Raw genomic sequence first — 14,382 nt, 5'->3', positions numbered from 1 at the left:
ATAAATAAAATAAAAAACTACTTATTCTAATTAATTATTATAATTATTATAGAGCTACTGCAAAATATGTCTATCCTCCAGGACAACCTACTCTCAACTGCCCCGCCACAGGGTCACGTGGTGGGTTTACACTGCCCCATAGTGGTCGGAGATTGTGCATAACATTATCTACAAGCTTGCTTTATGCATATCATCACATTCCCTTTCCTTTGGAAAATGAAATTATTTACATACATTAAATTACTTTTTTGCATTTAACCATGATATGCCTCATCCGACAAGGAGAATGGGCTGATGGCCAGGAGGACCAGAGCATGAAACGTGAGTAGGCACAGGGGGCTGGCCCACATGTGCGCCAGGGCCAGTGGACATGGGACAACCTCATCACCTCCAGGGTCGCCAACTAAGGTGCCTGTCCACCGACAGCGCCACCACCCTGTCCAATCTCCAAACTCCTCAACCACTCACATCCTCCTCTGTCCCTTTTCCCTTCACACCAGCCCCCCCACCCCAGTTTCCCCAGGCCGCTCCGAGAGTCCTACCACAGGTTGTCGGCCTTGGGTTGTCAGCCTTAGCGGGTGCTATCCACGGAACATAGGATGATGACGACTCACTGAGATGAGTTCTGGCGCTCCGCATCGTGCCTGACTCCTGCCTATGGGATCACATTCCACTGTTCGTCTGGATCATCCCTGTATCTCTGCTGGCCATTATATCACACGGGCCATATATCTTCTGGCGGCTGGGAGTATGGTTGCAGGGAAAGGGGTGCGGTGATAAGGGTCGTGTGCAGTGATGGGTAACTCACTGGCTAAGCTGTCCTACAAACCGCCCTCGCATGTCTGGCCCCGTTCCCTGCCGCCTCTGAGGTTGACCCTAGGTGGAATGTCCGATTGTCCTGTGGGCCTTGTCCCACGCCATCCTCCAACACCCACACCGCAAACATCCACAACCCACATCACCAACCTCCCACATATGCCATGTGGCGCACCCTCTACACTCAGCACAGTCCATTCCTCACAACCCTTCAGACAGAGGATTGATGCAGGTCGAAAGTTCGCTGAAAATGTGTTTGATTGTGACAATGTACAATATTGTTCCCTGAGCCCTAACTCTAACCTATGTGCTGCACCTGTGTCAACTTAACTGGCATCTACCTTCTTAAACTCGTGCCCTCTGCTCCTTATATATGTTTCCCCAGACAGCACATCAAACATGGAGGTGGCCTGTTGTGTTTCTCGCCCTGTGACCTGAGTTATCTTTGGCAGCCATCCTCCAGAGGGCTGGGACTTAAATGACCCCAGCCAACTTTCGGGTGTCTCGAGTAACAAGGTGCAAACCTGTGCTGCACTGCCCATCAGATGCACCAGTGTCAGATGGTGGAGGTTCAGAAGCGCTGGGGTGTTACAGTACTTCCCCTGTTGGATGCACTGGCAAAGGCCCCATCAGTTCCTCCTCCCCCAGAATGTTTGATGGCCCCCAGGATACCCTGGGATGGAGGTAAGGCTGGAGTGAGTTCCGGTGGATCCGCCATCACCAAGCGCTGCTAGTCCTGGAGGCCGGCTCTCGTCTTAACCAGGGTCTCAATGCCCTCAGCCATGGAGCACAAGTGACTGGCACAGGTCCCTCAGCCAGTGCGACATGTCCCTCTACCCCTTGGTATGCCCCTCAGTGTTGTCCTCGGTCATATCCCTCTGTGACTGACCCAAGTCAACCAGAACCTGTCCTACGCTCTTGACGGCCTCGACTCATAGATTATCATAGAATTTACAGTGCAGAAGGAGGCCATTCAGCCCATCGAGTCTGCACTGGCTCTTGGAAAGAGCACCCTACCCAAGGTCAACACCTGCACCCTATCCCCGTAACCCAGCAACCCCACCCAAAACTAAGTGCAATTTTGGACACTAAGGGCAATTTATCATGGCCAATCCACCTACCCTGCACATCTTTGGACTGTGGGAGGAAACCGGAGCACCTGGAGGAAACCCACGCACACACGGGGAGGATATGCAGACTCCGCACAGACAGTGACCCAAGCCGGAATCGAACCTGGGACCCTGGAGCTCTGAAGCAATTGTGCTATTCACAATGCTACCGTGCTGTCCCCAACTCCTTGTGACTCCTTGTGACTGGACCAAGCTCTGGAGTGCTGCAGACATGTTCATTTGGTCCCGGTACATGTCTGCCTGTGACTGGGCTCCCCTGTCCTGATCCTCAGCCATTGACCGCACAGTGTGCCACAAGTCTTGGATGTCTTAACCCATGGCTGTGACGTTTTGACCCAAGGCTTCCACTGCAGATGCCACCAGTTTAGTGTTGGCCCGGGTACACGCATTGTCGGCACGATCTCCTGCACCTGAAGGAGGATGGACTCCTCCAACTGCACCTGCAGGTGCTGCAATGTCGCTGACACCCACTCCTGTTAATCTTGGTTCTGTGTCTGCACCTCCACCAGTGATGGCATCATTCTTTCCAGAGGCACGACACCTGTCTGGTCTACAGCTAATTCTGGGATTGGGCAGCCCTCTGACTGCCAGCTTGCTCCACCTGATGTGCTTCAGCGTATGTGATGTGCACACCAGAAGGTGGCCCAGGAGCCTCTTCACTAACATATCCTACTGATTCTCTAGGACGGTAGAGAGCGCAGGTGAGTGCAGTGCTTAAAAGTCAATGTCGTCCCCAGACTGGTCATCCAGGGTGTGCTGGGGTCGTGGCTGGGGGCGGGCTACCCCAGACGGGCCAGCCTTGTCTGAAGGTGATCCTGCAACACAAAAGTCAAAACACATGGTGAGACCTCGGAGGGGAGTGGTGTGGGGGAGAGGGGTGAGTCACTTGCTATACAGACATCTCTATGCATTAAGGGCTCACTTGTTTGACCCATGCTGACCTCCGCCTGGGAGTTAGACATCTCTCCCACCTCCCTGGCTAACTCCATCGCCCTCTGCTTAGCAGCAGTCAGGATCCGTAGGTCCGGCATACGCCCTCCGATCTTCTCAAGCTCCTAGAGGTTAAGGGTCGACTTCTCCTGGAGGGCAGGTAATGGCCATTGTGAGACACTTGGATGTGATTTACATGGACACGGTCTGTATCTGGTGGCCTGTTTGTGCAAGGCACCTGGCCAGAGAGGACAGTACAGGTGCTGGATTTGGTGTAGGGTGGGATGTAAGGGGGAAGCAGGCAGTTGGGTTTTGATTGGTCTTTAGGGGAGTGGGGTGTGAGGATTGAGGGACGGGTGTGATGCCGGGGCACAGAGGTGGTGACCCAACCGAGATGACACAGGGAGGTTGTTCATCTTCCTGCGACATCGTATACCCGTGAGCCTAGTGAGGCGCATGACGCTCGATGCCTCTGCCACCTCAGACCAGGTTCAGTAAACGTCGGCCAGCGGTAGCCTCCTGCCCACCCTGGGGAAGAGGATGTCCCGCCTCTCCCCACCGCACCTAGCAGCCTGTCCAGCTGTGCATCAGTGAACATCGGGGCTGCTCTCCTCAGTACCACCTTCTTGACTGGAATGAGAGAGTGTGGGGAATGGAGTGCTCATAAGCAGCTTTAAAAAAAAATTAATTTACAGGATGTGGAAATTGTTGGTCAGACCAGCATTTTTTGCCCACCCCTAGTTGGCTTTCAGAAGGTGGTAGTGAGTTGCCTTCTTGAACCGCTGCAGTCCCTGAGGTGTAGGTACACCCATTGTGCTGTCAGGGAGGGAGTTCCAGGATTTTGGCCCAACAACAGTGAAGGAACGGCGAAATATTTCCAAGTCAGTTTGGTGAGTGACTTGGAGGGCAGGTCGGAGGGCAGGGGGAACTTCATTCGGGGCAGGGGGCAATGTGGGCGGGCGTATCGGGTGTACGAGCAGCCGATGCAGGGCACTACTTTGCCCGTCCAGGGCTGAGCCCACCATGGAGCATCGTGTGGCTGCTGCAGGCCGCCACTGTGCACATGCGCGGCCTCTGACCCGGAACTGTTGGGGGCTATATCGACAGGTAGAGCTGCGATCCTTATGATGGCTCCCTGCTCGTCACCAGAAAAACAGGGAATCTGTGACCTTTTGACGCCAGTTTTTCTGGCGTAAAAGACCACGGGCTGGATTCTCCGCACCCTGACGCCAAAATCGTGGCCGGTGACAGGGCAGAGAATCCAGTTTGACACCAAAATCAGGACTGGTGCCGGTTCGCCGATTCTCCGGGCACCGAAAAGCGGCGTTACCAGGGTGTACGCCGCATCACCGGGGGCCATTACCAATGGCCCCCTCCGACATTTTCCGTCCCCGACTGGCCGATATCCCGACGGCGTGGAACTAACCTGGTCCAGTCAGTCGGGATACTCATGTGGTGGCTGCGGACTCAGTCCGCGGCTGCCCTAGTCGGGGGCCGGGGGGGGGGGGGGGCCTTTCCTGCGGCCGGGGAATGATGTTGCGGGGTTTTAGGGTCAGGTACGCGGCCGATCGGGGGGGGGTCTATCTCCGCGGTCCGAGTTCGCCATGGAGCACGGCGTGGCTGCTGGTGGCTGCCGCCATGCGCATGCGCGGCCTCCAACCCGGAAGTGCGGGGGCCCGTATCTGCAGCAAAAGCTGCAAGATTTTCTCCGAGTCCCTGCTAGTCCCCTGCAGAGCTGGGAATTTGTGTCCCTTTGATCCTGGATTTTCAGGAGTAAAACCCCACCGTTTTGACGCCAGCGTGGGGACATAGTCCCCAAAACAGAGAATCCTGCCCTACAGTTTCCCGACGGCGTGGGGACTTAGTCCTTAAAACGGAGAATCCAGCCCAAGAGTTCTGATCTTTCCAAGATAAAGTGTGATTATTATCAACATCACGGAACAAGAAAACAAGAACAAATAGCGTGGTGACAGCAAGTGATTAAACCTAAAGCATTTAAAATTAATTGAGTGCTAATTTGGAAAATTGACCTACATTAGAAAAACTTAGTGAATCGTGCGAAAATGAAAAATGAAATGTCAGTCGACACAGCAAAAAACATACAGCTACAGCCCACAGTGGATTGGAAAACTGATGATGTGGAGACATTTGAAACACTTAAACAAACATACAGGCTGACATTCAGTGGTTTCCTCAAAGGCCCTCACAATGAAATGAGGGTCAGCTCTATCCTGTTGGCAGGAGATTACAAGGTTAAATTTAGTTAACAGCCAAGAACTTACTGAAGGTGCCAGCAAAGACCCAGACAAAGGTTTCAGAAAGTTCAGCACCCATTTCCAGCTAAGATTGAATCATAGGATCTACCAGTATGAATTGCAAGACCTTTGACGGAATTAGGTGAGGAGCTGGAAAACATAAGCTGAAGGTCACAGATGAAAGACAGATAGATCGACTAATTTGGGATTCTGTACAGAAGTGCAGCAAGGGCTAATTGGGAAGGGTGAGCTCAGAATATCACAGGCTGTGAATACCACCAGAGGACACGTAGCTACAAGCAAATAGATGAAGACTTTGACTACCCAAATGGCGAGCCTTTGCTCAAGCCAAAGCAAAACAACATTTTTGATGCAGCTCAGCAGTGACTAAAAAATGTTCACCAGACAGGGAGAAAGATGTGCGAGAGCTGTGAATGACAATAATAATTCACAGGCAGAAGGAAATGTCTCTCGCGTATGGGTCAATTTGCAGAACTTGCATGAAAATCATTGGGAAAAGGTGTGCAGAATGAAAGCAGAAGGTGGTAGATGAGGCGAATGGACATGAAAAGAGACCAAAACATCCACGCCCTCGAAGTTGACAGTGAGTCTGAGAACACGGTAGACATAGGAACCATATCATTGCATGAAATGGCTGCTGGCGACAGTTCCCAGAGGAAATAAATTCACACAATCATTCCGATCAGGAAGCGGGTGAGAGAAAAGCCGACACGACAAATCTGAAGGTGAAGATTGATACTGGAGCTCGGAGCAACATCATCCCACTCGGACCACACCAGAAGATCTTTCCTGAAAACTTGCAAGAAAATACTTACGCAAAGAAAGGTGTTCTAAAACCTAATCGTATCATGTAAGTAGTAAAGAAGGAAACTGATTTGACAGCTAGGAACGATCCAAATCAGAAGGACATACAAATTCAAAGATATTAACTGTAAATTCCAAGCATCTGAAACAGATGGTCCTCCTATCCTAGGGTTGAGGGGCAGCACGGTAGCATTGTGGATAGCACAATTGCTTCACAGCTCCAGGGTCCCAGGTTCGATTCCTGCTTGAGTCACTGTCTGTGTGGAGTCTGCACATCCTCCCCGTGTGTGCGTGGGTTTCCTCCGGGTGCTCCAGTTTCCTCCCACAGTCCAAAGATGTGCAGGTTAGGTGGATTGGCCATGATAAATTGCCCTTAAGTGTCCAAAATTGCCCTTGGTGTTGGGTGGGGTTACTGGGTTATGGGGATAGGGTGGAGGTGTTGACCTTGGGTGGGGTGCTCTTTCCAAGAGCCGGTGCAGACTCGATGGGCCGAATGGCCTCCTTCTGCACTGTAAATTCTATGAAAAGCTGCTGATTATCTCAGTTAACCATGAGGTACAGGAGGTGACACTGAGGGGTGAAGGCAGTACACCCGTTGAAAACCAGCCACTGATTAGATGCAAAAAATATCTGGTGCAGATCACGTAATGACTGAATTGTCACGGGACAGGAGGAAGCCATTTGGCCCATCATGTCTGCACCAACATGTACCAAGAGTATTTCAACGAGACAGTTGGATGCTCTGCAGATTCAAAGTATCACGTTGACCCAGTGATGAAGCCAATGATTCAATCCCCATGTAAAGTATCAATAGAATTAAAAGGAGAGCTTGAAAGAGAGATCCAAGTGATGGAAGAAGAGGAGGTGATCACCAGTGTCACAGAGCCTACACACTGGGTCAAATAGATGGCTAAGAATTTGTCTGAATCCGAAAAATATCAATCAAGCCAAAAAGAACGATGACTACCCCATCCCAACATGGATGAGGGGCTGGTTTAGCACAGTGGGCTAAACAGCTGGCTTGTAATGCAGAACAATTCCAGCAGCGCGGGTTCAATTCCCATACCGGCCTCCCCGACCAGGCGCCGGAATGTGGCGACTAGGGGCTTTTCACAGTAACTTCATTGAAGCCTACTTGTGCCAATAAGCGATTATTATTATCATTATGTTGAGATGCCGGCGTTGGACTGGGTTGGGCACAGTAAGAAGTCTTACAATACCAGGTTAAAGTCCAACAGGTTTGTTTCGAATCACTAGCTTTCGGAACGCAGCTCCTTCATCAGGTGAGTCAGAACTGCAGATGTATGGTCCAGACAAAAAGATTGTGATCATTATCTATGTGAAGCCATGGAGGCAACTATCAAAGCTGGGATTACATTAAACACACACAAATGCATTGTGAAAGTGACAGAATTCCAGTTCTTCAGAATGGTTGAATAAGGGTGAGCCCTGAAAGAATTATGCCTATCTCTGAGATGGAAGTCCAAAGAGATAAGTGAGAATTGAGAAGTTTCCTTGCCTTTCTCCAATACATGAGCTCCTTCATATCGCATATATCAGAGCACACAACCTGCAGGAGCTGATGAAAGAAGATGTAGAGTACCAGTGATCAGAGAGAGTCACATGACAAGAGTTTCGACAAATTTGAAATGTTAATATGCCAGAAGACAGGTCTATCCTATTGCTGCAGAAATAAACCTGTCACTCTGCAAGGAGGTGCTTCTACAAAAGGACTGGAAGCAGCCTTGTAAAAAGAAGGAAAGCCAATAAATAGTTCTCGCATCCAAAAATCTAACTTCAGCTGTGACCAGATGTGCCAATGTAGAAAGAGCTTTTAGCAGTCATGTTGGATGTGAGAAATTCCATACGTACCTTGATGGAAGAAAGTTCATAGTGGAGAGCGACCGTCATTCATTGGAGCAGATGTATAAGAAGAATCTGTGTAAACCATCAGAGATACGATTTCACTCTTAAATACAAGCCAGGAAGAGAAATAGTGCTGACTGATGCCCTGACTCAGTTGTCATTGCAGAAATATAAGAAGTATGCAGGTATAAAGAACCATCACCTAGTGAATGTAACACCATTCAAATTAGAGATGAAAGCAATGAGGATGGTCCCTCAGCGGGTGATTGAGGAATGGCCTGATAAACATAGCCAGCAAAACGGAAGCACTGAACTATCAGAGGTGACATCTGAGCTTTGACAAGGGGTCGCCTGGACTTGCAACGCTAGCTCTTTTCTCTCCCTACAGATGCTGCCAGACCTGCTGAGAGTTTGCAGCATTTTCTCTCTTGTTTCAGATTCTAGCATCCGCAGTAATTTGCTGTTATTTTTATCGAGGTGACATCTCACTGGATGATGGTGTTCAGCTAGCCAGATCCAGAATAATCACACCCAAAACCATACAAGACGAACTTCCCTACATGAAGGCCACATGGGAATGGAGAAGTGTACATTCAGAGCCAGATCAACTGTGTTCTGGACAGGCATTTACAAAGACATTGAAAATATGGTGGCAATGTATGTCGGAAGTACACCGCAGAATGAGGAGATGATAAACACCAAAGTACCACCCTGATCAAGTAAATTTAAGAATGGTATCATCAAGTCGCAGGCTACTATTCAAAGTTTCCTTTTTATCCAGAAGATGAGAGACGCAACAATCTCAGCAGGACAAAGCCTGTTTGCTGAGCAAGGGATTCCTGGAAGATTACAACGAGGGAAGTTAAGAAATGCGTTCTACAGTCTGGGTTTAATATCACCATCTTATCACCATACAGTCCTCGCGGACACAGGTTTATAGAAAGACATGCCCAGGCAGCCAAAATAACCCGAGTGAAACGCCGAGAGACGAAAGACCCAAATCTTGCCTTATCGCTACTCTGATCTACACCTCTCAAGGCTGACATGGAATTACCTACAGAGTTGGTGAATGCAAGAAAATATAAGCCCGCTCTGCCAAGCAAAATACATCCTCCCAAGTGGGCGGGAAGAAGTCACAACTCGCCGAAGCACAGGAAAGAGGAGGTCAGCATTTCAACAAACATGTTACATCTTGACATGAGCTGCAGAAACGACAGGATGTACATGTACAGGGTCCAATCATGAAAACCCAGATTCCAGAAAAAGTTGTTGCTGAAGCTGAGACATCGAAGCTCATACAAAACTGATAAGGAACGGGCAAACAAATGAGGAAAAGCAGAGTCCAGATTCAACAGACACCAGAGCTGGAAAAACGGGGAAAAAAACATCAGCAACACTGGAAACATCAATATTCAAGGAAACAACATGAACAACATCACCTGAAAATGACACATTAGCAACAGCGAGCATGACTCCTGAAACACCAAGGACAACATGTATAACATTGCCTGTGCAGTGTGCCCAGGAAATAAAGAGCAGCGGTGAATGGTTATCTTTTGGATGAAAGGCAGGCATACAGTGAGCTCCCTCAAAGTTCTGTCCAAGGATTTACTACTTTTCCTGCTTTTCTTGATTTATAATAATCCAAATTTGGATGCGCAGCGCACAAATGCAAAATTTGCAGATGGCATGGACTCGATGGGCCGAATGGCCTCCTTCTGCACTGTAAATTCTATGTAAATTCTATGATAACTTGGAAGTGCTGCAAACAGTGAGGCAGATAATGAGAGACATCTGGAAGACAGGCTGGAAAATTGAGTGGATATGTGGCAGTTAAATTTAATGCAGAAAATGTGAAATAGCATGTTTTAGTAGTAAGAATGGAGAGAGGCAACATAAAATAAAGGTCACATTTCTCAAGGGGGTGCAAGAAGAGAGAGTCTTCGGCATATAAGTGCACAAATTATGGAAGGTGAAGAGCAAGCTGAGAAAGTGGTTAAAAACGTATTCAGTATCCTGAGCTTCACACACAGAGAAATGGTGGAAACCCTACTGCGTCACATTGCAATCCAGAGGACATAGATTTAGGGCAATGACAAAAGATCCAGTGTGGCAGATGAATAACCCTTTACGCAGAGAGTGGTCAGGCTTGGGCATGCACTGCCAGAGAGTGTGATGGTGGCAACAGGGGCTTTTAAAAAGGAATTTGCTGAACACCTGAAGAGAGAGAATTTGAAAGGCTATGGGGAAATATCAAGAGGGTGGGACTAGCTCAGTTGGCACAGCCAAGTCAGGTCAAATGACCTCCTCCTGGACAGGTATCATTCTAAGATTATGAAATGTCTGACTTCATTTTTTTTCATGTTTCCCATGCCTTTTCACACATGGTCACCACCTTTTACTGAGCTGCACACCTTTATGACTGTTCTGAAGCATCTGCATAGATTATGATCATAAGTTTCTGGAGTGAAACTTGAACCCATTACCTTTTGACTCCAAGGTGCCTTATTACCTTTTTAGCCATTTATTGCCCTTTCCTAATAGCCCTAATAGATTCTAGAGCCGCATCTTCGACGCACATTTGGCAGGTGTTTCCGGGAGGTGGGATCAGTCCTAGATTGTTGGTATTCCTTTCTTGGGCTCCTTTTATGGGCCGCAGCTTGCCGATTGGTGTCCATGAAGAATTGTCTCCCTTCAATCAGGAGGTTCCTCCAAGTAGGTCTCTTCTGAGCAAGGATCTCCAGGCATTGACATCGATGTTGCATTTCTTGAGGTTAGGCCTTCAGGGTGTCTCTGATATGCTTCCTTTGTCTTCCTCTTTTTCGGAAGTCTTCTTGAGCTAGGTGAAGAAGATTTGCTTTGGCAGTTGGGACTCTGCCATCCTAAGCACATGGCCGACCCAGCAGAGTTGTTTTCAGGTATGGGAAATGTTCCACATTTGAGAGGGTTTCTCCATGATCCTGATGGAGGGAGAGACTGGATTTTGCCCTGGGGAGTTTAGTAAAGAACTTAAGTTTTCTTGAGGTTGAGGCTGAGACCATTCTTTGGTATTCTTCCGTGAAAGTGTCAGGCATGGCTTGGAGATTCTCTGAGAACATGGAGATGGCAATATCAACCACACACCAAAGCACCTCGAGTGGTGTCAGTATCAGTTTCTTCTTGGATTTCAACCAGTTGAGATTTAAAAGTCTTCTGTCCATCCTGTAGAGATACTGGGAGTATCTTGGCAAGATGAAGGATGGTGGTAATGAAGATGGAAAAAAAGGTGGGGGTGATGACATATCCCTGCTTGACTCCAGTCTTGACCTCAAAGGTTTCTGTCTTATATCAGTTGGTGAGGACTATCACCGACATATTGTTGTGGCGGAGTCAAATGATGAACTTGTATGGACACACTTCGTGTTTTCTGGTCTTGTATCCGATGGTTTCTTCACAGCCTGAGATGATGGCTGTCTTTGGAAGCAGGGACGATAGTGACATTTATGAGCATCTTGACAAATACATGAATAGGATGGGAATAGAGGGATACGGACCCAGGAAGTGTAGAAGATTTTAGTTTAGACAGGCAGCATGGTCGGCGCAGGCTTGGAGGGCCGAAGGGCCTGTTCCTGTGCTGCATTTCTCTTTGTTCTTTGTTCTTTGTTCATTTCTTTCCAGTTTAACTCCACTCTATTCCCACGGCAAGGGAACCTCGAAGACTGGTGATCTCCCTCCTGCTGCAGTCTTCATCCGCCATCTCAGCCATTGATACTATATGAAGATCTTCCGCCTGATCCGCCACTGAGAACTTGATTAGGATTGTGCTTTGTCTGGTTCCACCCCGCCGTCCTTACTGTCATGGGTAACCCTGCCAGGAACTTAAGACTCCTGACCACATTGCTCTCGGGATCAAAGAAAATTTCAGGTGTCTCCACCACAGCAAAGTGGCAATCCATGGAAAGGATTCCAGTCGGCTCACTATCAACCTTCAAATTCCTTCCAACGCACGATTGGCAGGTGGTAAGAGCGGGACAGACTCCTGATCAGCCATGCATGATACAGAGTGGTGCCCTTCAAGCTACAAGCCCCTGGTGACAGATTAGCGACCTGTTCCAGCTCCAGTAAAATATGTATCTTCTATATGTGCAGGAAGAGGAACAACAAGATCGTAGCCATGAACCCATCCTACAGCTCCATGTAATGAGTAGATTTAGCCTGTGGTATGCTGACCTGGGGATAATATGACTACACTTAAATGTAAAATCCTTCATTTAGATGATAAACTACAGATGGTAAAATCTTCCACTAAAAAAGTGAAAGGCCCATTATTTTCATGAAAAGTGTTTGAGAGGTCATAGAACTGGGATAAAAAGGAATATAATTTTCTTTGCAGTGCTTTCATGCACAAGCCTTGTAACAATCTGTCTGAAAAGTATTTGCACCTATTTGCCCACACCATTTGATGAACATGATTCTCCTTTTAAGAAATTGATTTGTTTCTTTTCAGAGACAGGTTATTAGAATGGTCTGTAATTTGCTGAGTTTGCAGCCCCTCAATTCTACTCAGCTACTATTGCTGTTAGCACTCTGCCAGTACATTTATTTCTGCTGCCTTTGCACCTCACTGCCTAATGCCAATGCCATCTCAGCAGAATAATGGAGATGTTGAACATCGCACAGTATAATCTAATGTATACTACTCATGGCTGAATTTGATCTTCTTTAGAAACTATACAAGACAATACCAACAGGCCTCCGCATTGTTCAGCCCACCCTCAGAACACCCTCAGAACAATTGGATGGTGAGCATCTCATGGCCGCAACCTAATGCCTGGTATCACTATTTTTACTTATGTCAAGCCCAGATTTTGAAAGGAAAGAAGCTTACACACTTCATAAGTTTGGAGTCATCCTTGATTTCTTTTTTTACTTTGGCTATGACAAGACCATGACTTTTGAGAAGAGGAATTTAAGTTTGATATGTAGATAGGTATTTCTCACATTGCAATGTTAAGCACATTGTACCAAAGACAGATGATGCGACAGAACCAGAAACTTCCCAAAGTTCATTCTGCACAAATGTGAGACTGTTTTTCCTTGAAAAGTGCTTGATTTTTAATTAAGAGTGAATTTCAATGTAGACAAATATGAGATGATCCACTTAGAACCTAAAAGCGATGCGCCAAAGTACTTTCTAAATGATGGCAAAATACAAAATGTGGTAGTCCAAAGAGATTTGGGGATCCAGATACACAAATCATTCAAATGTCATGAACAGGTCTAGAAAATAATCAAAACGGCTAATTGAAGCTTGGAATTTATATGTAGAGAAAAAGATTGCAAAGGGATAAAGATCATGCTTGTTATGATCCCAGTTGGTGTTAGAACTGGACGGGAAGATTCCACAATGGAATCCGGGCTCAAAAGACCGTAACTTTTTAATAAAAAGTGGAGGAATAGAGTTACAGCACCGCTAATTCGTTTTGGCAACAAGAAAAAACATTCATTAAACTTAAAAAATTGGGTTATAATGCAATACTCCTTTACTCCGCTCCGAGCTTAACATTTGCACACAGGTTTTAGGATGAACACGATTTACAAGTGCATCTTAATCGACAATGGTCTCATTAACACAATGTTCCTTTTAAGCACAGATGACTGGGTCAAATACATGTACTCTGCTCTGAACTGAAGTTATTTTCTGAGGATTTCTCCTCACTAGTCCCCCCCAGATAAAAGTTTCCAAACTCCACTCCCAAAAGCACGCTTTAAAATCATCTCTCTTAATAATGCTTTTTCTTCACGTTTTGCATTCCAAAATTCAGTCCAGGTTTTGCAAATGACATTTTTAAACAAAGCTTCTGCTCAACCTTTAGCAGAAAATCCTTTCCAGGATTTCACACCATTCCCGTTCAGATTTCTTTGTCTTGACTACTGTGCAAACCACCCACAATTGCTTTAACTCTCAATTCCCAGACTATAACAAAATAATATCAGATGTTTGTTTTACCTTTGAAGGCTGTTGTCCCACTTTAAATCTGGTCACTACAATTGTCTGTTTAACTAAGAATACCTTGTTTACTTTTCCTTGATTTCTTCTGGACAATGCCTTGGTTCATGTAACTTCAGATATCTTAAACGTCCTTTCAATCCCAATTCCTTGGTTATCTGGATTGTAACTTGTATTTCAGGAAGCCTGCCCCTTTGCAGCATCCATCATATCCAGTCTTTCTTCTGACAGAGATGAGATGTACACTCCCCGAGATCCTGGGTTGGATTCTCCGCTGTCGGGATTCCCCATTGCGCCGGCAGCACACCCATGCCCAGGGATTTCCTGATGGTGTGGGGCTTCCCAAAATGGGAAATCCCATTGGCTGGCTGGCGGGATGGAGACTCCCACTGCCAGTGGGGACGCGCTGCACCATGGTGTGGCGGGACGGAGAATCTCGCCCCTTCTCTCCAATTGCTCACAAATTGAATTGAAATGTAAAAGCCTCCCTACCTTATAAAGTGCCAGTTGCTGAGCAACACCGCATACCACTGCTGGCCTATTTATTTACTCTTCACGCTGTAGCCCTCTT

The sequence above is a fragment of the Scyliorhinus torazame genome, chromosome 5, assembly GCF_047496885.1.
Source record: "Scyliorhinus torazame isolate Kashiwa2021f chromosome 5, sScyTor2.1, whole genome shotgun sequence".
Lineage (NCBI taxonomy): Eukaryota > Metazoa > Chordata > Chondrichthyes > Carcharhiniformes > Scyliorhinidae > Scyliorhinus > Scyliorhinus torazame.
Note: the sequence above shows the minus strand (reverse complement) of the source record.